The 25,828-nt window shown below is 45.8% G+C and overlaps 1 pseudogene; it reads left to right on the top strand.

Annotated features, from left to right (window-relative positions):
• The first annotated feature begins 3,014 nt into the window (after positions 1–3,014).
• LOC147708442 (translation initiation factor eIF2B subunit beta pseudogene) lies at positions 3,015–4,025 on the top strand (annotated as a pseudogene).
• Positions 4,026–25,828: the final 21,803 nt, after the last annotated feature.

The following is a 25,828-nucleotide window of genomic DNA, read 5'->3' as shown; positions in this document are numbered from 1 at the left end:
AATATTGCTGTCCCTTGTTGTACTGTGGTATTGAATTCAGCTATGATATTATTTCAAATTGCATGTGAGGCTGAGCGCTTTACTGTGTTTAATGTGTGCCAGGCATTCTTCTCTTTATCTCTTCATGAGAACTGTCAGTACCTTTTTACCTCCTGGTTCCAGGACTTTGTTTTGGCATGGTAAAGAGTAGCACAGAGTCATACAGAGAACCTTTCAATCTTTAATCAAATCCTTAAAAATAATCTCGAATCCTTGGTAATGCCCTGCAACTCTGTCTTAGTTAGGAATATATATGACCTTTTATTGGCGCCGGATATTCAAGAAGCCTGTAAACAAGACACCATTGCATTACTGAACTACTTAGAGGAGAATGGACATAAAGTGTCCCGAGTAGGTTGCAGTATCGTCAAAGTCCTATATCTCGCACATCACATTGAGAAGGGAGCGAGGAAGGTATCCCAAGAAAAAATATCGGCAACACTGAAAATGAGTCTGCCAACAACCCAAAGAGAAGTCAGGATGGTTTTGGGAATTGTGGGCTACTGTCGACAGTGGATACCCAGTTTTTTCCCTGGTGGCCAAGCTTTTAAAAAGGCTGACACACAAAGATGTGTTGGATCTGATACCATGGGACAGTTACTGCTTGACTGTATTTCTAGACCTGATAGAAAGTCTCTGTCATGCCCCGGAATTAGAAATGCCTAATTATGATAAACTTTCACACTTCTCTGCAGTGAAAGGAAGGGTTGTACTCTCTCAGTTCCTACACAGATGCATGGGGATGCACGGAGACCTGTTGCTTATTTCCCTGCTACTCTTAGTCAAGTAGCTGCAGGACTGCCCGGATGCCTTAACACAGTAGCAGCAGTAGGTGTCAGCATTGAAAGATGTAAAAACATTGTCATGAGACACCCTCCTACTGTTATGGTGTCCCACTCTGTTGAAATATTGCTGACACGTACATGCACTAAGCACTTTACATAGAGGCGATTGACAAAATAGGGACAGATTACACTTGCAGTTGAAAACATTACATCGCAGAGATGTGTCCTGCCTGAATCCTGATACTTCATTACCATTGTTTGAAAATGAAAACGATGATGGGGAAGTAGAAAAGGACTATCTTGATGTCACAGCACTATGCCAGTCAGTCAGTCAAATATTCTTCATTTGGTTCTTTTCATAACCATAAAAGAGAACATCAGTTTGAAAAAAATAGACAGTGTAGTAAAATTAATTACAAACAATATAGACTGATAAAATAGCATTCCACAAAGTAGCATCAGACCATACGTATTCAAGTGTAAAATATAATATGATTCCAAAATATTAAGCATATACCAACATTCAGGTATAAAGAATGCAGTCCCTGGGAACACCTCGTGTATCCCAAGTATTGCCATAAAATTCAAAATTGGCTTGTTAGGTGTCAAATGAAAGCTATTAAAAATTGACAAGTGCACAGTATAGTGGTTTGAATCAGCGCACAAAACATTACCAGTTATAAATAGATAAATATCCCATAAAATTCGGGAATCATGATAAAAATAAAAATATAGTGCATTGAAAAGGACATATTTCGTCTACTTTCGATATGAAAGTCCTCATTTCCCAACTAATTTCTGAATACGAACAGCTGAGGAGATGAATCTATACACCACCAGGCATGTATATTCATCTTTTAGGAGCTGAAGATGATGCAGTGCCAGCCTGCATTTCCTAATATTTAGAACTCTTTAGAGGGATAATAAAATCCCACCTCGGTTTGGTGTAGAGTTGACAAAAAAACAGGAAATGCAACATATTCTGAGCTGACTTAGAGTTGCATGGACATATATCAAGATCAGCATCACAGTAATCTTTGCGTGGATAAGAAACCAACAAATGTGCGATGCTAAACCTGAATCTAATGGGGTAGAACCTTTTCGAATGACAAAAGAAAAAAGAAAGATAGGGCTCTGAATATTCAGAGGAAACTAGGGGCAAATATTCGCTACTCTCTTCCTCCCGATCTCCAAGTACTCCCTGTTCTCTTTTAAATCAGTTACAAGATCCCTTTTCAACAGGGTTTTCAAAATTTTAACAATAAGTTCTGGGCTGTAAAAACAATCAATTTTCCCTTCTAGCTCCAGCTGTTTTTTTATATAGCTAAGCCATGTTATTTTCTGCCTATGATCCAAACTCATGCAATCCAATTTATTGCACGATTGGGGCAGGCTCATCTTTTACCCATACTGAGTGCCATAACAAGGTTGGTGCAATTTGTATGCGATGGGGCTAGGGGGGGTCAGGCCTAATTCCATTTGACAAAGGATACTCAGTAGACTGCTAGCCTCTGTAGGCTTGACAAATTGCAGGAGCCCCCCACTCCTGCCCCATACAGGTTTACAGAGCACGAGCAAGCCTTATAGATTAATGGGTCACTTGGTCTAGATCCTAGTTTCCTCCCAAACCTGAACAATGTCTCCGAATTTTGATTGAAGTTTCTTACCCTAGTCTCAACCAAGTGATGCCAAGATGCTTTCTCGTCAAAGGGGACAGCTAGATAGGAGAAAGTTGGAACGTAAAGTATGCTATTATCTTTAATAAAACAGGACCTTAAGACGGGAGGGATATTCCCAACCAACATAGCTAGGCTGTCCGGAATTCGGTTTAAACCGAGTCTGCTCGAGAAAACACTACCGGTGTGAAAATCAGCTGACCTGGTTTAAACCGAGTATCACTGATTTTTTACATATTTGTTACAGCATATTTGTTACACCGCTTGGCCACTTGAGGGAGCCAAAGGAGTACAAAAAAGAACTATACTGGCACTTGCAATGCAGAAGCTTACACCGGGAAACAATGAGTCACCCCCATTAAATCTGCGAGGGAGCTGTTTTACAGGCAAGGTAGCGGGCCTCGTTCAGTGGTGCATTAATTGACTAGCCTTTGCGGTCCAATCACTATGGAAACAAATTAGCGTGATTGGCCAATAAGAAAGCTGGTTGAGATACTAAGTTCTATTTTGCCAATATGCCGCCTACAGGGGAAGGGGGTCCGGAGCTGTCTGAACGAATTGATGCCTTCGTGGCGCGGCTGAAGTGGGAGGGCAGCCGGCCGAGCTCGGAGGAGACCGCACGGGAAATGGGGGCTCTTCTACGGAGAATCATTGCCCAAGAGCGATGGGGGAGTGCAGGTGAGCTAATCGACATAATCCACAAAGAAGGCCGGAGGATGACGGCAGCACAACCATCTAAGACACAGTGGGCAACATGGTGCGCATGGTGTTGAAAATCATCCGTGAAGAATATGGCAGACTCCGTGGTCACAGTGAGGAGACGGAGCAGCAGGAGTCACTTCATAAACTATTGACAGCTGATGGGCCTAGTGAGGGCTTTAACACCCCATACCCCCTGTTGAAGGCGAATGTAATTGAGGCAGTCAATGAGCTGCTAATAGAACTTGAGGGTACAATAGATAACATCGCAATGCAGGCTCTGGAACACATCCACTCCAACAAAGTGATAATGACCATTGGCCGATCTCGTACTGTAGAGGCCTTCCTGTTGGAGGCTGCACGAAAGCGTAAATTCCATGTCATTTTAGCAGAATGTGCACCATTTTGTCAGGGTCATGAAATGGATGTGCGGTTGTCCGAAGCAGACATCGAAACCACAGTCATAACAGATGCGGCTATCTTTGCTGTTATGTCGAGGGTGAATAAGGTTATCATTGGGACTAAAACAATTCTGGCCAATGGAGCTCTGAGAGCTGTGGCGGGGACCCACACAATGGCGTTGGCAGCGAAGCACCACTCCACCCCCCTAATTGTCTGTGCTCCCATGTTTAAACTCTCGCCACAGTTTCCTAATGAATAGGATTCCTTCCACAAGTTTGTGTCCCCACAGGAGGTGCTCCCCTTCTCTGGACACACTGTAAATTATGGACAGAAGTGTCTATTTATTTTTCTTGTATGTAGCGCAGATTACATGAAGTGCATTTCTAAAGATGAGAACAAATCCACAAACCAAATCACGAAATAAGTTTAAAAAAAGGCACTTCCAGGCAGAGCGTTTCAACAAGAGAAGGGGGGGGGGCTATTTTGGATTGAGTCGTTCCGCAGCATCAAGTGTGCTACCAGCAGTACATATACAGAATTGCACCCTGGAGTGGCTCTCTGGCAGTATACACAAACAGGTAACCATTTCAAGATGTCATCCAGAAAAATAAAGAGAAGTTCATATCAAGATTTTGTCTGAGTCATATTCATTGAGTTAACACACAAAATAATACTAGAACAGATTTACATTTTTACAAAATACATAATGCATTAATAAATAATGGTGTTGAGACTGTAGAATAATCACTATATACATTTCATTAGAGACACTGTCCTTGCAGGATTAAGCTCATGTGAGGCAATTTCAACATAGGTCTTGACTTGGGGCAGGGCTAATAACATGTACCAATTCAGGATTTTTTCTCTCAAGGGTACGTTGCAGGTCACTATGGGTGGTATACTGTGGCAACCAGGTGGCCTGCATGTGGTGCACAAGGATTGACGTACACGAAGAGCCACTGGGAACGTAGCCAGAGATACTTCAAAAGAATACTAAAAAAGCACTCTTTGTTAGTTCCATTAAAATGGGGGGGGGGGGAGTACTGCAGTTTCATTTAAGTAGACCTCTTCAGAATTTTTGCTGTTTAAAATATGACCGTGCTGATGTGCCCCTGTTAAAAATATTCTCCTTTGCTGCAAGCCTTTCATGTTCAATGGTCCAGTTTTGTGCATGCCTCAGATGAGAATTGTGGCTCTGTGGCTTTTTGCGACTGCGTGTATGTCTCTCATGCAGCTCCTTCCAGTGGAGTGGGCTGGGTGGACTTATCCTGCATGCCAAACATCTGCCAGTTTCTAAACATTTTCCGCAGGTTACTTAGGTTTGGTTTTAGAAGTTCCTATAGGACAAATAAAGGGTGTAAAAACGTTAAAAAAAAAAAAGAAAGCTGGTTGAGTGGATGAGCCTCCTCCATAGGTCTTGGTGCGGACACAGCAAATTTAAAAGCAGAGGAGGACTGGCCAATAGAAATCTTGGGTTGTTAAGGCAAGTCACTGCCTCAAAAAGCATAACAGAATTGGGGCCAAGTCAGTAACGTCAGTTACTGGCTGACAAATCATGCCGCTTTTCTAGCACAGGTGCATGAAAAATTCCTAGCAATTAGGCTAAAAATGTAACACATTTTCCATCGTGACGGAAAGAGTCTACTCTGCCTCTCATCATTCTGTGGTCGATATAATTTGTATTTTTTAGGTGAGCTTCCTTTAAGTACGCCTAGCATTATTTACAAGTAAGGAGGTTGGGGGCTTCAATTTTTATCAATAATAAAATTAACATAATTAATCAATGAGATTTACCCACCTGATGGGATGGCGCAGTAAGGAGGCCGTGCTGCCAGGCAGACGCACAACGCCCAGGGAGCTCAAAGGATTGTAGTGTAAACCCCCCTCCCCCACCCACCCTCTCCCATCTTCTGTCGTGTGTGTCATCCCGGGCTAGACAGCTTCTCGGGCACACACAGCCGCACCCGATCATTTCTTTAAAAAGACCATTTACGTATTAAGGAGGCTTTGCTGTGTTTTCACCCCCTCATCGCCTATTGCGATTACTGAAGTGGTGTGGCTCACTGGTTAGAGGCGGCAGACCCGTAAGCAGAGGACGGCCCGGGACCAGGGTTCGATTCCCGACGCGGCAGGGTCGTGGACCAGGGTCAGCGGGCTCGATAATTCTCGCCTTGGTGCCTACTCCAGTCAGGGACCACACTCGGCAACTCTGGGCATTAGCTTGCCTCATCTTCACAACGCCCCCCCCAGACCGCCGGGGATGCTTGGTCGCACCTTAGAGATACCCATTAGGGACCATCTCTCAGGGTGAGCCAGGACGGGTTCCCCAGCGGTCGAAGCGCGGAGATACTCCTCCGGGAGTCGATTCTAGCGCTATATAAACCCACAATTAAATTAAATTAAATTAAATTGCTGGAAGAATTAAGGATTTCCCCACCCAGAATTTGGCTCTCGTTGCGCCTCTGCTGCCAGGTGGGAATGGTGCAGGGCTAAGTGGAATGTGCAGGACGCTGGATGCCTGGAGACGTGTGAACTGATTGAAATTGGAAACCTGGCTTCCACGCACCCCCACAGTCTGACAGCAGGATAGCAGGATTTATGGAATACATATGTATTCAATGAGAGTCACTGAGGGCACCCGAGGGATGGGACTGCTACAATCACACTGATAAAGAAATGTTCACCAAGTCCAGGGGCAGAGTTGGACTTCTAGCCCTTCCCCCCTAACCTGACTTACAGGCGAGTCTGCTAAAAAATGATTGAGGAGGGAAGAACGTTAAAAGTTAGACCAAGTCTTCATGCCACAAATTCATGATGAAAGGCGGCAATTTATTTCCTATGCTCTGTTCTTTTTTTATGCACGAACACTCATTGATGCAGCATTCATTTTGCCACAGAAGTTAGCTGCAACTCAACTCTAACTTGATCTGTGTTACCCCTGAGCTGGCCCTTACAGGTCTCGTTTCATTAGGGTGCACACATGTTGACGTTAAGGCTAGCACCTGGAAGCTTTGAGATCTGACCAACCAGGCCCCCTGCCTGCCTGGCTTTTGTGGTCTGCTGTCTGTCTTACTGCGGGCGCACCCGAGTATTTCACAGGTCTTTAAATACAGACGTTTGCTCAACTGAGGCCCCTTTAAATCCGAGTAACCGGAACACATTCGATATCCGGGGGCAGAGCCAGCACTAGTCAGGAAACTTTCCACACGCGGGTAATGGCACAGAGAGAGAGAGACCTTCAACGTTATGGTAAGACGCAGTGTCCTTTCTTGTCTAACCCCGAGTCCATCTCTTTACCATCCTACGAGCCCTGTGCTATAGAAAGCGATCACCCCCGTTGCAGCTACGAGTTCTACAAATCCAGGTAGGATTCCTTTTTATGTTAACTATACTGGGTGAACTTCACCGCTCGGCGTAAAGTGTTTTCAAACGTTTGTGCACCGTATGAGTCACACGCATTTCTAACGCCTCTGTTTATGACCCTCATGTCCCGCTTATACTATACTGAGCCTCCATCTTATAACAAACCCGGTCGTAATGGGTACTCTATCTACCTCTATGAAGGTATTTTACAGAGATAATAACTTCTAAATGAGCGCTCCACATTTTCAGTACTACCCACCATCAGCTACAGACACGCCCTGTATTTTCCAGCCTAGGATGTGCATGCTAATTATATGCCCCTTTTTTGCAATAAAGAACTGTATAAATGTAATATGCGTTTCCAATAACTGAGCCCTGGAACCTTCCCCCCAGCCCCCTCTTTTGCAATAGAGTAGAAATTAGAATTACTCCACACAAGGATAATTTTCCCCACTATGTAAATGAACACCAGACAATACTGCAGTTGTTCGCACTAACATGCAATTCTCTTTCAGAACCTGGATATTTGATCCTACCTTGAAAAAATCGATACTGCACAAATAGTGTGAGTATATCTTTTTGTTTGTAAGTCCTGACGAAAGCTCCACAGACCCCTAGGGCCTAAGGAGCTGAAACATGTCGACGAACCCACAATAATTATATACTTATGACCTAGTGACTCGGTCTGTCTCAAGTACAACACTATTTTAATCCATTGGGATTTCACCCCTTAATAAACCTTCGGGGTCCTTTTCCCATTTTTAACATAATTTTGCACTTTTTTGTTTTTTGTTTTTTGCACATTGTAAGTGGGGAAACCCTCAATCTCTGGACACTGCACTTGACAACCAGAGGTTCCTCTGGAAGAGGCTGGCAGCTAACACACTGAAGAAAACCCAATGATAACTGCCATAACTACAATGCGGGGCGGATGAAACACATATACCGCACTCCGATGAGCATTGAGTTTTTTGAGGGTACTCTTCTTCCTTGAACCCAAGGTTGAAAAGTGTAACAAGTGTCCTTTTTCATTTTTTGATAAACCTGTACTCTTACTCTGGGGAAAGAAACGGACACATCAATTCCTCATCCCTCCCTGTTGATAAACCCCCAACCAGGCCCCCTGCCTGCCTGGCTTTTGTGGTCTGCTGTCTGTCTTACTGCGGGCGCACCCGAGTATTTCACAGGTCTTTAAAAAGACCATTTACTTAACGAGGCTTTGTTGTTCTTCGCCTCTTCTTAGAGCTCCTGCAGCTACACTCTTATATGGAAAACAGCTAGAGCTCGAGTACTTCAGAGCTCATAACTGAGCAGGCAAAGTTATCTTAACCTGTAGAGACACCTACTTCAGTTGAGGTAATTGTGGGCCTAGGCTGAGAGCCACCACAGCAACTAGGGCCTTTTCTGTGGCTCCTGCTGTGTGGGCAATTTGAGAGTGTTCCCTACCTCTGCCTCTGCAGACTTTGGTTCTTGCTCCTCCTTTAGAATAAACTTTGTCCCTTCACCAACCATGGCTTTTGAAGTCAATGAAGCCTCATTGTGATACTCTGCACAAGTGTTAGATCCCTACCGTAAAGGGGAATTTTCTCCAGAGTTTGCAAAGTACAGCTTCATTATTGACTGCTTTAATACCTCTGAGGGCCTATGCACGCAGTTCAACGCATATTTTGCAGAACATGTTCCAGAGAATGTCAACCTTTAGTTGCACCAGTATTGGCATGGGAAGCTACGTCAGTGGCCAGAGTTGGCAAATTGTGTACTGACTGTTTTGGCGTTGCCAGTCTCAAGTGCCATTGAAGAGAGAGCACGAATTACCAAAGACTCACTGAAGAAATACTGTGTGGTGTACTACAATAAGATTGTATTTGGACCTCATATACACTCTAAGTACACTTTCTATATATCATGCATCAATGAAGCAAGCAAGCAATAATAAAAGCAAAGCGTTCCATAAACACCGGTAAAACACTGTGTCAGTTGTTTTTTATGGCGCGAAAATGAGTAACCACTGAAAAGCACAGTTTTTTTCAGGTATTGAAATCACTGGAAAACACTGACAAAACACCACCAGAATTTACCAAAAATAGAAACTGAAAACAGGAAAGCCTAAACATAGCATAAGACTTCACTGCATTGGTCTTTAAATCCAAATCACACAAAGTCATTATATCTAGTTAAAAGCCTTTGCAAACCCACTTCAGTTCTGGACATCAGCACACAATCATCAGCACTGAGCAAAGCCAAGAAAGTTCTCGCGCCTACCCCCAGGACATCAACCTGCTCTTGGTTGAGATAGCTCTCCAGGTCATTAATATATAAACAAAATTAAAAAGGGGCTAACATGCACCCTTGGCATACTCCAAGGTTCATTTTGATGAGAGCGATGAGTTCCCCATCTGCCCCATACCTAAGTCTCCCAGTCACATCCTGTTGCATCTGTGCTAAAAATGCACCAGGAAAACATCTGTGCAGTTAATCAACGAGATCGGGCGATAACACTTAGGGTCAGACCTGTTTCCTTTTTTGAAAATAGGTATTATAATCACATCGGACCAAGATTTTCACGGGCCCAGGGATGCTTTACAGCTTAGAATATTGATTAAAAGTGGGGGCCAAACATCAGGGATAGCCAGGAAGAGAGCAGCAGGTATGCCGTGAAGGCCAGATGCCTTATTTCTTGTGGTTTGGCTTAAGGCTTTTGTAACTACCTCAAAAGTAGGGGGTGCCAGCTCTATTGGAGTCACACCTATTTGCTTTTCAATGGACTTTAAAGTATAAAAGTGCCCCCCACTCCTATACACACTTGTGAAAGGCTCAACCTATTTCTCAGGCATAATTGTGACATCAATGCTACTATTATGGGAGCCTTGAAAGAAGGTAGCATTGACAGTCTTCCAATTTCTCAATCAATCATAGAATTTCTAGAGCGCACTACTTACCCGTGAGGGTCTCAAGGTGCTGGGAGGGGGAGGAGGGAGTGTTTGCTACTCCTCGAATAGCCAGGTCTTGAGTAGTCTTCTGAAGGTAAGTAGGTCTTGGGTCTGCCATAGGAGGATGGGGAGAATGTTCCAGGTCTTGGCTGCCAGGTGGGAATATGATCTGCCGCCGGTGGTCGCTCTTCGGAAGCGGGGGTGGTGGTGAGGGTGAGGTCTGTGGATCGGAGTTGTCGGTTGGGGATGTAGAAGGTGAGATGTCTGTTGAGGTATGCTGGTCCGGTGTAGTGGAGTGCCTTGTGTGCGTGGGTAAGGAGCTTGAAGGTGATCCTCTTGTTGATTGGCAGCCAGTGCAGGTCTTTCGGATCGGGTGTGATGTGGCTGTGGCGAGGGATGTCGAGGATCAGGTGTGCGGAGGCGTTCTGAATGTGTTGTAGACGTTTCAGGAGTTTAGCCGGGGCTCCAGCGTAGAGGGCGTTTCCTTAGTCTAACCTGTTGCTGACGAGGGCCTGGGTGACCGTTCTTCTTGTTTTGATGGGAATCCACCTGTAGATCTTACGGAGCATGCAGAGGGTGTTAAAGCAGGAGGATGAGACAGCGTTGACCTGCTTTGTCATGGAGAGGGAAGAGTCGAGGATGAACCCCAGGTTGCGTGCGTGGTCAGTTGGTGTCAGTGCTGTTCCCAGTGTGGTCGGCCACCAGAGGTCATCCCAGACTGAGGGGGTGGAGCCGAGGATGAGGACTTCTGTCTTGTTCGAGTTTAGCTTCAGGCGGCTGTTCTTCATCCACTTGGCAACGGCTTTCATTCCTTTGTGGAGGTTGGTTTTGGCGGTGAGAGGGTCCTTGGTGAGGGAGAGGATCAGCTGGGTGTCGTCGGCATAGGAGATGATGTTGAGGTTGTGTAGTCGGGCGACATGGGCGAGCGGTCCCATGTACATGTTAAACAGTGTCGGGGTGAGGGATGAGCCCTGGGGTACGCCGTAGAAGATCTTGGTGGCTTCGGAGTAAAATGGGAAGAGGTGGACGCTCTGGGTTCTGACGGAGAGGAAGGAGGTGGTCTAGTCCAGCGCCTTGTCCCGGCTTCCAGCATCGTGGAGGCGTGTGCGTAGGGTGGGGTGGCGGACGGTGTCGAAGGTGGCTCACAGATCTAGTAGGATGAGGGCCGCGGTCTCGCTGTTGTCCAGCAGGGCCCTGATGTCGTCAGTGGCGGTGATGAGGGCCATTTTGGTACTGTGGTTGCTGCGGAACCCGGACTGGGAGGGGTCCAGGATGCTGTTCTCCTCAAGGTAGCGGGCCAGTTGTTTGTTGACGTTCTTCTCAATTACCTTCGCCGGGAACCGGAGCAGGGAGATGGGTTGGAAGTTCATGAGGTCCTTCAGGTCGCCCTTGGGTTTCTTGAGTAATGCGTTGATCTCGGCGTGCTTCCGGCTTTCTGGGAAGGGAGTAGTCTTGAAGGAGATGTTGATGGCTTTCTGGAGATGGGGTGTGATGGTGGTGCTGGCTTTGTTGAAGATGTGATGTGGGCATGGGTCAGATGGAGAGCCGGAGTGAATGGTGCACATGATTTTGATGGTGTAATCGTCCTTTATTTTGGTCCAGGAGAGCAGGGGGTCGATGCTGGTGGTGGTCGTGAGGATTGAGGTCTCAGTAGCTGTCAGGGTGGATGAGACGATGAAGCGGTCATGGATGTCTGCGTTTTTGCGATTGAAGAAGGTGGCAAGGGAGTCGCACAGGTCTTGCGAAGGTGGGATGTCGTTGGTGTTTGAGCTGGGGTTGGAGAGTTCTTTTGCGATATTGAAGAGCTCTTTGCTGTTGTGGGCATTATTGTCTAGGCGGTCTTTAAAGGAGTTCCTTTTGGCGGCTCTGATGAGCTAATGGTGTCTGCTGGTGGCGGTCCTGTGGGCTGCTTACCTGTCCGGTGTCTGTTCGTTGTGCCATTTCTTCTCAAGTTTTCGGCAGGCTTGCTTGGAGACCTGGAGGTCCTCGGTGAACCAGCTGGCTTTCTTGCAGGTGTGTCTGATGGAGGGTTTCCTGATCGGGTCGAGAGTGTTAGCGCAGTTGTCGATCCAATGTCTGAGGTTGCGGACGGCAGTGTTGGGGTCGGTGAGTTCGGCGGGTGGGCTCTGGGCGAGGGTGGTGGTGAGTTGCTCTTTGGTGACTTTGCTCCAGCAGCGGTGAGGGATCTGTTGGGTGCAGTGGTGCGTGGTGGTTTTCCGGAAGCTGAAGTGGATGCAGCGGTGGTCGGTCCAGTGGAGTACGGTGGTGTGGCTGAAGGTGACGTGGGAGTTGGGGTAGAAGATGGGGTCAAGCGTGCGGTCGGCAGAGTGGGTGGGTGTTGTGACGAGCTGCCTGAGTCCGAGGTTGGCGATCAGGGTAGTGGAGTTGGTGTCGTCGTTGTTCTCGAGGGGGAAGTTCAGGTCCCTGAGTAGGATGTAGTCTGTAGAGGCGAGGGCGTGAGTACTGACGAGGTCAACAATGGAGTCGCTGAACTGTGGCCGGGATCCGGGGGGTCTGTAGATGCGAGTTCTTCGGAGGGTGTGTTGGGATCGGTGCGGATCTGGAAGTGCTGGTTCTCGGGGGTGCTGAGTGTGTCGTCGGTGCTGGTCGAGATTCTGAGTGTGTTCCTGTGGACGATGGCTATTCCTCCTCCTGTTCCGTTGGTGCGGTCCCTGCGGGTGATCTTGTAGCCGTCCGGGATGGCTATGACGATGTCGGGTGCCGAGGAGGGGTTTACCCAGGTCTCCGCCAGGAAGTCGACGTCGGACGAGGTGGAGTCCAGTAGGTCCCAGAGTTCAACGACATGTTTGCGGGCGGAGCGGGTGTTGAGAAGAATAAAGATGAGGTGGTTGAGTTCATTCACGGTGGGAGGATTAGTGGATTGCAAGCTGGCGTAGTTGCAGTTCTGCCAGCTGAAGGGCCCTTGGGTGCACTTCCGGGCAGCCCGGAAGCAGGTGTGCGATCGTCCGGTGTTGAGTGCGAGGAAGGTGCTGGCATCGTATTGGAGATGGGCATCGCAGCATTCGCGAGGGCCAGGGGTTCTGGCACTGGGCGCAGTCCAGGCGTGGATGGGCACAGACTGGCTTGCCTTTCGTGCATCTTCGGCCTCCATATGAGGGGATGTGGGAGGGAGGAGCATCTGGGAGGCGGGAGCGGGGTGGCAAATGGAAGAGCAGGGGGTGGGGCCGCAGAGGGGTGCAGCGTTGGGAAAACAAAGGGGGAGCGGGTGGGGGTACAGAAGGCAATAGAGAGCACAGAAAGCAAAAAGGGTCACAGAGGGAGAAACAAGGCAAAAGACAACAGCGCTAATACATTCAAATAAACAGAACAAAAAGCAAACACTCATTCCCCACTCATTCAGGACGCATTCACGCTTTCAACTTTACCGCGCAGCAGAGCTTATCGCTGCCGCGGGAACCCTGCCATTGCCGCCATCACCGTCGCCCACATAGGCCACGCCCCTCGTTCGAGAGGCCACGCCCCCTATCGCCACTATATCTGACGCTGAATACTAGCGCCACGCTGATAGAGATTTCCTCCTGAGGCGGAAGCCGGGAATAGGCCTGTCTGTTTGGTTTTAAATATTTGAGTGTCACTTACTATTTTGCTGTTTTTATCTGTTCATTCCCCACTCGTTCAGGGCGCATTCATGCTTTCAACTTTACAGCGCAGCGGAGCTTATCGCTGCCGCGGGAACCCTGCCATTGCCGCCATCTCCGCCGCCCACATAGGCCGCGCCCCTCGTTCGAGAGGCCACGCCCCCTATCGCCACTATATCTGACTCTGAATACTAGCGCCACGCTGATAGAGATTTCCTCCTGAGGCGGAAGCCGGGAGTAGGCCTGTCTGTTTGGTTTTAAATATTTGAGTGTCACTTACTATTTTGCTGTTTTTATCTGTTCATTCCCCACTCGTTCAGGGCGCATTCACGCTTTCAACTTTACCGCGCAGCGGAGCTTATCGCTGCCGCGGGAACCCTGCCATTGCCGCCATCACCGCCGCCACATAGGCCACGCCGCTCGTCCGAGAGGCCACGCCCCCTATCGCCACTTCCGGTCTTCTATAAAATGTGTAATTTCCGTATGCGCAGCGGGCGCGCCGAATGCACGCCGAAGGCGCGCCTAAGGCGAGCCCGTCTGCGCCCGTCCGCGCTCGACCGGGACATGGGGCACAACACTCTGCGCATTTTCTTACATATACCCCTGACCAACTGCGCTCATTACAAGCCAATTGGCAACTGAATCAGGCCACACTGTCCTATGCCCAAAGGCTTGGCATTGCCTCTCCTGTGCCCATCACACAAAACCCTCCCCCTCCTACCACTACTGCCCTTCTTCTCAATACGAGATCAGCCGTTAAACATCAGACTGAAATTTACGACCTTCTGGATTCTAATTCCCCAGACCTTCTGTTTTTAAATGAAACCTGGTATAGGCCCGACTCCTTGCCAAGCATCCTTGCCTCCCTTCCATCTCACTACTCCATGCTCTGCGCCGACCGACCTGAGAGCAAAGTAGGAGGCGGGGTAGCCTTGATTGCCCGCAAGGATTTCCACTTTCAGACCCTGGTCTCGCCCACATTGCCAGCAGCTGACTGCCTAGTAGCGCGTTCTACTTCTCTCAAGACTCCTATCACTTGTGTTTTAACCTACCGACCTCCTCAGTCATCCCCCAACTTCCTTTCTGCCTTTCAGAACTTATTAGCCACCTTGGTGATCAATAACGCTTCGGTTCTGGTTTTGGGTGATTTCAACTACTGGCCTACCGATCCTGCCGAGGATTCTACCTCTAAAGACTTTACTCAATCACTTCTTAGTCTTAATTTCACTCAGCATGTCCAAGGCCCCACCCACATCCGTGGTCACACTCTAGATCAGATCTGGACACTCAATATTCCAATATCCACCCCTACCATCTCGCCATGCGCCTGGTCGGATAATTCCCTGCTTGCCTTTTCCCTGGACCTGAGCCATAAAACATCTCTTCCTCTTCCCAAGAACACCTGGGCCAGGAACTGGCATAAAGTTGATATCCCTTCTCTCTGTAACACATTAGCTACTACCTGTCCTGATCTTTCGGACCTGGATCCTCACTTCCAGACTGTCACACTTGATCGGTGGCTCACTAGTGCTTGTGACACTGTGGCCCCTCTGAAGCGGATGACCATCAACCGTTCTCATAATGCTAATAAATGGTTCAGCCCTGCTCTTAAAGCTAAGAAATTAGAGGTAAGACAGGCTGAACGAGCCTGGAGGCGAGCATACTGCACTACCCGCAGACAACTTTTTGTCACCGTGCTCAAAGAATACAAAGTAGCCATCTTGACAGCTAAGACCGAGTATTTCTCTGGACGTATCTTGGCGGCAGAATGCCAATCTCGTGAAATATTTTCCACCGTCCACGAGTTGGCTTCATCTGATAGAACTCTGCCTAAGATTCCCCCCTCTCAGGGCTTATGTGATTCGCTTAACGAATTCTTCATTGATAAAATACCCCTCATTAAAGCTAACATCCCTCCCCCCTCCCACTTTCACTCCACCCCAACCCCCCGAAAATAACCGTTCCCTCACCACTATCCCTCCTCTCACCAGTGAATCCCTGTCCCCCCTGCTCAGTCGCATTAACTCGGGTTCTCCAGCCGACATTGGCCCGGCACGCATTCTCAGCCAGTTTTTCTCGGCGTGTCCTTCCCCCGCCCTTGCCCTCCTGAACAACTGCTTCACCTCAGGCTCTGTTCCGGCCTCCCTGAAGACTGCCATAATTCTTCCTATATTAAAAAAACCAGGAGCTGACCCTTCTTCCCCTGCAAATTACCGCCCTATATCCCTTCTCCCTTACCTGGGAAAAGTAGCAGAGTCCCATGTCACCCAGGTGCTCAGCTCCTTTATAGAGAGCAGCAATTACCTTGCTCCCTGCCAGGCGGGCTTTCGACCCCAGCCACTCCACTGAGAAGGTGGTCATCTCAGTCATGGATCAACTAAGGGAATGAATCGACACCAACACCCCCCAGTCCTTGGTCCTTCTCGACCTATCCGCCGCCTTTGACACGGTAGACCATTCCATCCTTCTGTCCCGTGTCAAGGCGGCGGGCATAGGGGGACAGGCCCTTGCCTGGATAGGATCCTTCCTGGAGGGGCGCGCACACAGGCAGTTCATCTGGCCGAATTTTCTGCCTCGCCCAACAGGGTGAAGTGTGGGGTTCCCCAGGGCTCTTCTCTCTCCCCCCTTTTATTTAATCTTTATATCTTCCCTCTCATTTCTGCACTTCAACAAATGGAGATCACAGTTTACAACTATGCTGATGACCTCCAACTTATTTTTAATTTTTCTCCCTCTTCACTTGGTGCCTCCAGCTTCCAGTCGGTCTTACTGTTTATCCGGGCTTGGGTGATCGCAAACCATCTTAAACTCAACCCGGATAAGACAGAGTTGATCCTGACTGGAGGCTGTAGCAACCCCTGGTCATCTTCCTTTTGGCCGAACTCCTTTGCCCCCCCTCCCCTTCTAATGCTGTCAAGACCCTTGGTATTACACTTAATCATCATTTGACACTTCACACCCATATAAGTTCTGTTGTCTCTTCTTGTTTTTTCTCTTTACGCATCATTAGGAAAGTATCCCGTTTTTTTTCTCTTTCCGCACTTAAACTGATTGTTATGGCCATGATCTTATCTAAGATCGATTACGGGAACATCATCTATAATGGTGCCCCCACCTATGCACTTCAACGCCTCCAGATGGTGCAGAACCAGGCAGCTCGCCTGGTGTATGGCCTACCAAAATTCCACCACTCCACCCCTCTTCTTATGGCCCTCCACTGACTTCCAATTAAACAAAGAGCTCTCTTTAAACTTGGTTGCCTCACTTTCCAAGCCCGGGCAGGTACTGCCCCTGCGTTTATCAATTCTGCCATTATTAACTACAGCCCTGCCAGAGACTTACGTTCTTCCTCCAAGTCCCTGCTAGTTATCCCCCGGTTCAGGAAAAAACGATCTGGCGGCCAGAAATTCTCGGTACTGGCACCCACTTTCTGGAACTCCCTTCCCCCCCCTCTCAGATCTTCTCCTTCATACATGGAGTTTCGCAAAGCTCTAAAGACCTTTCTGTTTGAGCAAGCTTTTAGTCCTTAGTCCTCTCTTCCCCACAGTTTGAAATCCTATAGCGCCAAGAAACTGCTTAGTGAATGTGCACTCTACAAATAACTCAAAATTCAATTCAAATTCAAATTCAAACACAAAGCAGGAGGGGGGGGAAGGAAGGGACGAAGGCAGGAGGGCGGATTACCAGGGATCTCTGGAACCGCTACGGGGAGGTGTAGAACGCTGGTAACAGTCGGGAGGGTTGTGGATTCAGGGAAACGAAAGCCAAGCACCGGCTTCTCTGCAATTCAAAGTAGCTAAAGGAAGGGAGTGTCCAGAAACTCCACCTCCGTCAGAGCGGCGAGGGACCAGCTACAAATTGTGTATTCTCCATAAAGCAAAAACTCAGCCCCCTCCATGACTCCAAGGGATTTGTCAGGAAGCCTGATGTCTAACACCTGGTAACAGGGTCAAGGGTTGCTCTCTTCACCGCGCAGCGTCCTCCATATGAGGGGATGTGGGAGGGAGGAGTTGCTGGGAGGCAGGAGCGGGGCGCGAATGGGAGAGCAGGGGGGCCGGGCTGCAGAGGTGGGAAAACGAAGGGGGGAGCGGGTGGGGGTACAGAAGGCAATAGAGGGCACAGAAAGAAAACTAAAACAGTCACAGGGGGAGAAACGAGGCAAAAGACAACAGCGCTAATACATACAGCAAACAAAAAAAAGCAAAATACAGATGGCAGTGAAGACTGTGCAGGGGCACAAATCAATGCGAGCTGCAGCAGCGGGCTCTGTGTAGTTTCCCACAGGTGGTGCTGTGCGGCAAGGGGAGCGACCTGCCTGGTCACTCCCCTAGCAGATTTGCATTTCATAGCTGCTTGTTTGTATTCCTTTCAAAAATGTCTCCCAGATAAAATATCCCTGAGTTTTTGCTTCAGTGCCATAATGATATTACATTGAGACCGTGAGCAATCACTATCAAGCCATTTAGAAAGTCTTTGAGCGTTTGTTTTTCTGCCACCTTGTAACAATGATTGTCTTAATTATATCAGCAAAAGCTGCTAGTATACTGGATCGGTTTATTATACTCTTAAGGCACTCCGAAATTGTGCCTTATCGGATATCAGTATCTGCTGCAAAACCAAATCTGGGTCCACCAGGGCCCACTTACGCAGAAAGCCCTTATTTTTGTTTTCAGCCATGGGTTGTAACTTTAACATTCCAATAGATTTAATAGTCTGAATCTCAAAAAGCAAGGCTAAAGGAAAATGGTCACTAAAACACTACTTTAGAATGGAAAAAATCCACTGATTGTGGTTTGTAATATTCAGAAAGTGCAATAAAATAAATGAGGCTACCTAGGCCTCTCCCCATATATGTAACCTGATCTGATACCGATTGCTTGATGAGATCTTTTGTCAGAAAAAAGGAACATTTAAAAAGTATGGAGTTAAAAATATCCCCACAAGTATTGTGCTCAAAATGACAGCTACCACCTTTTGCACCACACCAAGCCACAAGTGGAAACCAATATCCAGACCAAGATTTAGGTAGAATGACACCAGGTGCCAGCAGAGGTGATCGTCCTTTTTCATCCAGGCGAGGGAACCAGCACACTCGCTGGAGAACCAGATATCAACCCAGATTCAGAGGCAAAATCCAACAGATACAGAATCAACAATACCCTCCACCCCAGCAATACCTTCCACCTCAAAGTTACCAACAAGTACCGAACCCTTATACCAACCCAGATCGGTACTTCGTAACGAGACATGGAATTATTGTATAGAAAAGCCATTCTTACAAACAATTTGTTCTTATCTCGAATAATAAGTTGCAGTTTGCACATGATTTATGGAAATGTTTAATGCACTGTAAAGATAAACTAAGACAATACATTACAGTATCCTCTGAAATATATTTTCATGTAAAAAATAACTGTGTATCATTGTGGACAGAGGAAATTGTTATTCGGAATGTACTATTGTCCTCCCTTCCCCTTTTTTAAGTATTCTTATCATGACTAGTATATAAAACAACAATAAATAAATAATCATATATTTTTGTAACAATTGGGTACATGTATGTTATTTTGTGTATGCATGTTAGGTCCACCAAGAAAATCCTTTTGTTCCTAAATTGTTTATTTTCAAGCAGTTAAAAATTTCCCCACAAGGAATGTGCTCAAAATGACAGCTACCACCTTTTGCACCACACCAAGCCTCAAGTGGACAACTTGGATAGGGGGCATAGTCTGCAGTTGAAATCCTCCCGCCCCACAGGTACTATGCACCATGCTAATACGTTCAAGATGAGCCACTGGCAGTGTCTGATTACATACTGTTTGTAGATAGGTCTTGCCTACTGGAATGTTATGTGAATTTGTGGAGCCTGGCTGTTCACCCATGAGGTTATCCAGGCGGTGAGCAGGGCAGGCCTGTGGGGGAGGAGGAGATAATGCCGGTTTCTATTGGAAAAGCCAGGTCTTGAGGTTTCTTTGGAAGTCCATGAGGCGAGGGGGAGATTCTGAGGTGTTTTGTGAGGTTGTAAGGTATGAGAAGGAGCGTCATCTGCTGCTTCTGATCTTTTTGATGTGAAGGAGGTGTGCTCTTGCCTGGGATGCAGATCAAAGGTATCTGGTTGGTTGTTTGAAGTTGAGGAGGTGGTAGAGGTAAGCTGGACCAGTGTTGTGTAGAGCTCTGTAGGCGTGGGGGAGCAGTTTGAACTTACATCTCTCCTGCACTGGGAGCCATTGGAGATTGTTGAGGTATGGAGAGATGTGGTTATTTTGTGGTATCTTCAGAATGAGTCTGGCGACTGCATTTTGTGTAGTTTGGAGTCGGCATAGGACATGGCTGGGATTCCGATGTAGAGGGTGTTTCCTTAATCAAGTCTAATTGTGATAAGAGCATGGGTGACTGTTCATCTGGTGTTAAGTGGGATCCACTTAAACATCTTGCATAGCATTCACAGGATGTTGAAGCATGATGAGGAGACAGCATTGATCTGTCTGCTCATGGAAAAGTTGGTGTCCAGGATGATCCCAAAGTTCTTCCCATGTTCTGCATGGGTGGGTGTGAGGCCAAGTATGGAGAGCCATCAAGAGGTGTACCAGGGGGAGTGGTTGCTGCTGAAGATTAGGACTTCGGTTTTGTTAGTGTTGAGCTGGATGCAGTTGTTTTTTATCTAAGCAGCAACAAAGTTTGCTTTGAGGGTGCTGGTTAAGTCAGAAAGGGAGAAGATATGTGTCATCAGCATAGGATACTATGTTGATGCTGTGGGCTCTGAAGATATACTCGAGGGGCGTCATGTAGAGGTTGAAGAGCGTTGGGCTGAACAATGATCCTTTAGGGACGCTGCAGATAGGTTTCTTGGGTTCTCAGGTGTAGGATTGAGTTCTATCTGTGAGGAAGGTGGATATCCACTTGAGGGCTGGTCCGCAGAGACCCAAGTGCTGAAGTTTTTGAATGAGTGACTTGTGGGAGACCATTTTGAAAGCTGTGGAGAGGTTGAGGAGGTGAGTGTGGGGATTCTCATCAGTCGAGGATGCTTCTGATGTTATCTGTAACCGCAAAGAGGGCTGTCTCTGTGCTGTGGTTGGTGCGAAAGCCTGATTGAGAGCTGTATAGGAGTTGATGGAGTTCTAGGTGATCTGTGAGTTAGGTATTGGTTGCTTTTTCCATGACCTTGGTTGGAAAAGGCAGGAGCAAGATGGGTTGGTAGCAACTGAGGGTGTTGGGGTTGGCTGTTGGTTTCTTCAGTAGGGTATTGACTTCTGCATTTTTCTAGCAAGACGGGAAGGTGGCAGTGATAATGGAGATGTTGGTGACAGCAGATGTTGGTGACAGTTCTTCCAAGGTTGTATATGAAGTGGGGGCATGGGACTAAGGGGGCTCCTGAGTAAATGGTATTTATCAGGGTGGTGGTTACTTCATTAGAGAGGGGCTTCCAATTGCTTAACTGCTGTTTGGCAATGAAGCAGGTGTCCAACTGGTCGGGGCAGTTCATATCAGTATGCTGTGGGTTTGAATGTGTTGTCCTTTGTTGTATAACATTTTAGGACCCTATTGTAATTTTCCCGATTCATGCCCTTATATAGGTATAAATCACTATATCCTTATATAGGTATAAGAATTATAACCATATTTAGACATAGCTTATGCAGTCCAAATACGGCAGGGCTACTTCCACTAGTTCCGAAAATCTAAAACGATTTCTTGGAAAACTCGGCTTAAGCAGCTAGGAAATTCCCCTTGCTCGAATACTGACTTGCCCCAGAACTCAGTGAGTTTTCAAAGAACTGAGACTCTTTAATTACGTTATTATGTCCACCTTCACCTCAAACTCAGCACCTTTAAGGTATAAATATGCCCACACTTGCCATAGCAAACACATGGTGGTTTGGAGCAGTTCGACTATCTACTTGCCCGACGCGCCCTGCTACTGCAAGTGTCGAAGGAAGCCGACCCTCCAGCAGACGCACTGAGAAATCCAGCTCCAGTGTTTCCAAGCTACTCTTGCGGGTTGTTGGGAAATCGAGTCCTGAGCCTGACCTTCCTTCCAAATCAAGGTACGGAGCTGATTAGACCCCAAGAGAAATCTTGGACAGATTCTTGGCAAAGAATAGTACATTTATGCTACACCTCCCTTACTTCTTCCCTCGTACTAAGGTTAGGTTAGGTACATCGGGGTAGGCATATTTTAGAAGCACCAGTTGAGTACTTTTAGCCTCTGTTATTTATGTATGTATTTATCTATGGTCTAGGCACAATACAATGCTCTTACAGTTTTATTTTATTCTACCCTTTTTACTGTATGCATTATATTTTGCAACCAGTTTTACGATTGTAGCAGTTCATTTCTCATGCTTGAGAAAGAAGACTGTTTAATAAATCCTTTTATTGAAAACGTCCGTCTATCTTTTTCTCTGCACCTCTGGTGAAACGAAGCATACACGATTGACTGAGTGAAATATCTATCTATTGTTTCCACGACTTTGAAGATCAGTTTTATCTTGGGGAAACAAAGTTGGCATGTTTATGCGGTTTTCAAAAACTAAATCCCTTCTTGTGAACTAGAGAAAGTTTCTAGTGACCTCTGAGCTAGCTGGCACTCACAATTAAGTGTAATATTTTTCGATGGAGACCTAGTCGACATAAGTCCTACTTCACATCTATAGGATATATTCTTCCAATGAGCAGAGTCTATTGGGAATATAGGAACTACACTACATGGTGCCCAACGTTTGGTAAGGCACTAATTTAACGCTAGATACTAGAGTAACTCAGTCATGCTTTTCACAGAGACCCCTTTTTCCCGTAAAATACTCCAACAGACGTCTGGAGTGGGTTAAAGGATAAAATATAAACTGAGTAGGCGAAAAATCCTATTTATTAGTTTTTGGTTTTGTTCAACGTTGAAGGATACAGTGTTCCAAAATATTGTGCAGCTTATCTTTATTTCCTTGAAACTTGCTCTGCAAACTTTCATTAAACAATGTTGAATAATGACAACACTGAAGCAGGTGGAGCTGGAACTGCTCGACCAGGTTTTGACACCACTGGGTTTAATGAAGACGATGCCGGAAAATGTAAGGAAAACCATAGCTATAAAGCTTATAGAAAATGGCCTATCAGCAAGACGTGGTAGGGTAATTTTTGTGATAGAGGCACATGAATATCGACAGACAGAGGTATTCTATTCATGGATTATCTTTCCACAAGCAAATCCAACAACACATGTGTTCCACTTCTACAAGATAGAGGAACCTCCAGCGGAATACGCTCCTTTCAAGGACATTGAAATTCCACTAACTTACCAAGAGCATCAGCTCTGGTTTAAAGGCGCCCTACAACATCAAAATCACATTACCAGGCTTGGTCCACTAGGTAGACCAGGAGCAACATGACCGGTACTAGCTAGCTATGCACCACATCCTGACATTGAAAGAATAACAGATGTAGAACTATTAGCTTAGCTAAAACAATTAATTAAAATCCATAGACAATTGGTACAATATGTCATGCAGACTCTAATAGTCCAACCGGCCATAAGAATTCCACAGCACACCCCTCATCAGGGGAACACAAACAAAATTACACCACAGACTATACAATCAGTCATTGGTAAGTTGCCCGCAAAAAGGGAACAAATTCCATTCTGGTTAGCTCAAACAATTACTCAAATAGAGGCAGTATTTCCCGATAGTACACCTCATGAGAAACACAGGATTTTAACATTCTGTTTACCAATAGGGATCGCACCACACGTGGAGGACTGTTACACTTGGGGTACAGTCTTTGCTTCAATCTACACAAAAACACATGGTGTTCCGTCTATGGCGGTAATACCTGACGTTCTGAAACAGATTCAAAATGAATACGCACCAGAACCTGCCTTGAATCTTGGTTTGAAATTACTAAAAGATTACCAACAGGTCTTTGGCTATAATATTAGCTAACATTAAAGGTGAAGCAGCATGCGTGGCAATCCACAAAAAAATAAAAGCACTTGATATTACTGAGCAACCGTATGAACTTGCTAGAGTTATTGAAAAATCCTATGAAGAACTAGGAAGAGATAGTTTGGGTGGGAAACCAGTAAAACCTGAACTGACAGAAAATCCTGAAAAAGTTTTTATCAAAAACAATCTCACTACTCCTAAAAAGAAGTGGGAAAATACTAGACAGTCACTTCCTAAAGAGAAGCGTTCTCAATCCAGAGGTAGGTCTCCTCAAAAGGAGCACTCTGAAAAGAGGTATAACCTTAGAAATAGGGATAATTTAAGAAAACCTTATAGATATCAAGATACTGATACACGTTCCTCTCGTACCTTTCAGACTTACTCACAGAAATCCGAAAGAAGAGGACGATCACAACACAAGGAAGAACACGTGCAGTCCAAAGACGATCAACACGTTCCGAAAAATAAAAATACTCAATTCACCAAAAAGAAGATAGCAAGTCTAAAAATCAGACAGACATGCTGAGGATCTTGAGGACGCAACTCAAGAACGGGGAGTGGGCCCAGACAATGCTGAACAGCGCAACAGAGGTTACATAGCTCACAAGATCCTGAAAGATCATCTGGAGACAGTGTGATTGAAACATGCACCTCGTCCATGAACAATCCTTCGTTTCCTGTTTCCAAACCAAACAATACATATTGTTTAGTTTTGGACTACAGACATTTAAAAATTCCTGTTGCAAAACCTTTTCAGTACAAAATGCACACTGTGCAGCACTGATGAATAACACAGTGCGCAAAAAATATAAACGACATTAGATATTTCAAACGGTTTCTTCTGTCAAAACATTGCCCCTGAAAGCAGGTATTTGACCGCTTTCTCAATAATGGGGACACAATGACACTTTTGTCGTCTCCCACAGGCATTCAAGAACAGGTGTCCTGGATTATTTCCAGCCAGAGTAACAGAGTTACTACAAACGTATGATGATGAGGCATTATCTTATGTCAATAGTACTAAAGAAATTCCCTCAAGACCTATATATTTTTAATTACCAACATGATTTGCATATTTCACTTTGTTCAAACACAACAATAACCTCAGAACTAATGAATAACATTTCTTTGGTATTTTATTTCATCATTCTTTGTTTTTCATTTAAATTTCTTATAAATTCATCATTCTTTGTTTTTCATTTTCATTTTTTATAACATCTTTTATTTTTTTATATAGTAATTTTGTGCAAAATACATATTCCAGCAAGTAAAAAAACAATTTTATAATAAATAGCCCCTTAGCTATAAAAACTCAACAATATAAATGCAGTTACACTTATACACTATCATTCATTCAAACGTATTACCATCCACACACTCCATACAGATGCAGTATCTGAACAAATCTTGATGTCATGTGGTAAAAATGGTTTTTGCCTAATTTTAAACCATCAGATGTAAAAGATAGCTTCCACGCAAGGTCGACGCGCGTTTCGGTGGGTTGCCCACCACCTTCCTCAGGACCTATGCAGATACACACATTCCTTACACAACCAAAGCCAGTGGATTTTTCATTCACAATGTATGTGTCAGCTGTCTTCCTTGAGATTCAGTTAGTGGTACTGGAATTTTCAGCAGTCCAGGTTTGCGACAAGAACCTTTTTTTTTTTACTCCTTCTATATTTCAATTTATTGCCACAAAAAGATTATTTATATTTCCTTATTCTTCTTGACACAGCTACACGGGTTTGCAGTACATCTGTATGAGGAAGACGCAACAGTTTAGAGTCGCAGTAGTGACTCTCATGAAAATCGAGATCTTTACACAGAAAGAGGGATTCCAATATGCTACGATATAAACCTACCTAAAAACACCTCCATTAAAAACAAGGAATTACTAGAGTGACGCATACCGCATCACCAGCTTTAGTGTGAAGGGACCCAATTCTCAAGAAGAATAAGGAAACATAAATAATCTTTTTGTGGCAATAAATAGAAATATAGAAGGAGTAAGACATTTTTTTTTTCTTGTCGCAAACGTGGACTGCTGAAAATTCCAGTACCACTAACTGAATCTCAAGGAAGACAGCTGACACATACATTGTGAATGAAAAATCCCCTGGTTTTGGTTGTGTAAGGAATGTGTGTATCTGCATAGGTCCTGAGGAAGGTAGTGGACAACCCACCGAAACGCGCGTCGACCTTGCGTGGAAGCTATCTTTTACATCTGATGGTTTAAAATTAGGCAAAAACTATTTTTGCCACATGACCTCAAGCTTTGTTCAGATACTGCATCTGTATGGAGTGTGTGGATGGTAATAAGTTTGAATGAATGATAGTGTATGAGTGTAACTGCATTTATATTGTTGTGTTTTTATAGCCAAGGGGCTATTTATT

Source organism: Lissotriton vulgaris, chromosome 6, assembly GCF_964263255.1.
Source record: "Lissotriton vulgaris chromosome 6, aLisVul1.2, whole genome shotgun sequence".
Classification (NCBI taxonomy): domain Eukaryota; kingdom Metazoa; phylum Chordata; class Amphibia; order Caudata; family Salamandridae; genus Lissotriton; species Lissotriton vulgaris.
This window is presented reverse-complemented; position numbering and strand designations above follow the sequence as displayed.